Here is a 2797-nt window from a genome sequence, read left to right as displayed (position 1 = left end):
TTTAATCTAAACTCGACCCGGGTCTTCCAAAACACCATCAAAAATAACTATTATCACCACAATTATAACACCCCAATAAAAATGGACCGTTCTGCCCATTCTGCCCATTCTGCCCAGAATGGTTCTTAAGAATTCCAAACGTGCTCCCCTCGGTCCGTGGTTAGCAATACAACGAGCGACCACATTCTGGAACCATCTGGCTGCTAATAAAGCGATCCCGCGACCACAATCTGGGAATTCTGGATCCTTGGAATCTGGACGTTTCCCGATAATATTTAGTGGGATAGCAAACATTTTTTCTATGTGTAGATATTATTAGCGTTTTGTTTAGGGACATGGTATGGAGAAGTACGCAATTATAGGGATATTTTTAGCAATTCTAGTTTGATGTTTACAAGTGTGATTTTGATTGTGCTGAATAAATTTTCGCTGTTTCAGGTGATTTTTTTCAAAAAATTAATAATAATTGTGATAATTTTATTATAACTTTCGTGAGACATACTAAATTAATTATTATGTTATCGGCTTACTCATGGCACTGTTTGGCTAGGATTTCGATCAGTTCCAAGCCATGCTAGACCAAGACGAAACTACTCGAGTACCTTGTCAAACAGTTACCGTACATTAGTAAGCCAATAGCATGATAATTAATAATTATGATTGTTTTTTACCTTCTATAGAAGTAACACATTGAGAAGTGGACAAGAAATATAAACCTAAATATTGTTATTTTTTCAAATCTCTATAGTTTAAGTCTCAGTAGTCAGTTTCTAAATTATAAAGTGTTTCTTATATTAAACCAAAATTCCTTTTACCTTTCTTACCCTTAACCAAAAATCAGATGCTAAGATTCCCCGGCTCTGTTATCAAGTCAATAATTATGTGCGAAATCTTGAAGAAGAATTCAAGTAAATCTTCACCGCCCTTCTTAACCGGCTGTTTGAAATTCCCCTCGAAGTAATAAAAGTAAACAACGTAACATTGCTTTAATTTCCGCACTCACATTACGTAGCGTACATTATCTGAGCCTATTTTAGGGCTACTAGAACTGCGGATTACGAATTATGCTTTACTAGCGACCCGCCCCAGCTTCGCATGGGTGCAATGGTGATATATTATGCGTGTATTGTACATAAAAACCTTTCTCTTGAATTACTTTATCTATTAAAAAATCCGCATCAAAATCCGTTGCGTAGTTTTAAAGATTTAAACATACATAGGGACAGAAAAAGCGACTTTGTTTTATACTATGTAGTGATAGAAAATTACATTAGGAATAGAAGAAATAGTAAAGGTTACTTTTAGTTTTTGTCAGTTATGTAATAAGTCCAATAAGTGACAAGACTCGTCCTCAACAGCTGTACAGTACCTTTAGTACCTACATATTTGCTTTTCAGCATCTGGTTAGTTGGTTCATTCGCGCCGGCCAATAATAAATGCAAAAATATTAGTAATGTCATGAAACATGGTATATTTTTCGAGTAGCTGCACGAAAGTCACCGCGACGATAAAATATCGACGTGTCGAAGTGAGCCTTTGGCGTAGCTTGAAAATAGTCAACTTCCTCGTGGAATTTTTACACGAGTAAGCCGGAAAACATAATAATTAAATTCAAAAGTATTGTTCATTTATTGAATCGTTTAGGAAAGAGCTCGAGGATTAGTGGGTCATCATTGTTAACATCTAAACTCCTAAAGTCTACGTATTTCATAGATTAAGGTTATCCGTATCCAACCATTGCTAGTCAGTAACTGAGTATTTTTATATCGGCAAGATGTCTTAAAGCAAGCAATAATAAACCTAATACCCCAATAGCATTAAATACTAAAACTTCACACCATTAATTACTTACCAACAATAAATTTAAAAAAAAAACAACCTCCCCATTGCGAAATATTAACAGCATTCGTTTCAAGGACGTTGCCAAAACAAACAATATGAGCCAATCAATCTTTCTACCTGCCATTCAAATTTAAACCTTAACTTATAGACAATAAATAGCATTTTACAAGCAGTGGAAGTGGGGGTTGTAAAAAACGATGTTATAAATATGAGAAACTAACATACCGCCCCTATTGTTAGGCAAAAAAGGGGTTTCATAGTTTAACTTTGATTTACATGCGGTCCTTACATCCATCAGCTGGAGTTTTAGGGTGGACTGTAAACAAACAGCATTAACGCTTTCTACGGTGGTTTTATACATATATATTATCATGTATATGACCTTCAAACTAAATTGGCCTCTATGCTCGTTATGTTAAAGTTTTTGTTGCAATGTACGGTTTTAAAGTTTTTAGTGAAGGCTGTTTCGTAGCTATGATAATGATACGTAGGGTTGAACCCTATGGATTTATTTGTAAAGTCTGATTAGTACAAGTTTAGTATAAAATAGAAGCTAGCTATTTTTTAAAATAAGCATTTCTTTAGTTTACAACATCTTCAACAGCTGTTGATTACTGAATTATATGGGTCCCGATTTAAGTACTGGATTTTCTCATAAACATTATACTAGGCAGAAGGATTGCCGCCCGACCAGAACCAGATTCGTGAGAGTGGAGCGTCGCGTTCCGCATTCCGCACGCACTTCAAAGATCTATCAGACCAGTCTGGGGTCCAGTAAGGCTGATGCCCAACTCAGAGCTGCAAACCAACTAGGAGTTTACCGGAGCTCCGGCTCGACAAGCAGGAGTAGGAACGGAATGGTTTTTAGTCAGTAAGAATCTGACAATTCCTTCTCGCCCAAGAGAGAATTCATTAGATGATTATCTTCCTAAAAAAGGACTAATTAATTTCAATA

The sequence above is a fragment of the Spodoptera frugiperda genome, chromosome 17, assembly GCF_023101765.2.
Source record: "Spodoptera frugiperda isolate SF20-4 chromosome 17, AGI-APGP_CSIRO_Sfru_2.0, whole genome shotgun sequence".
NCBI lineage: Eukaryota > Metazoa > Arthropoda > Insecta > Lepidoptera > Noctuidae > Spodoptera > Spodoptera frugiperda.
Note: the sequence above shows the minus strand (reverse complement) of the source record.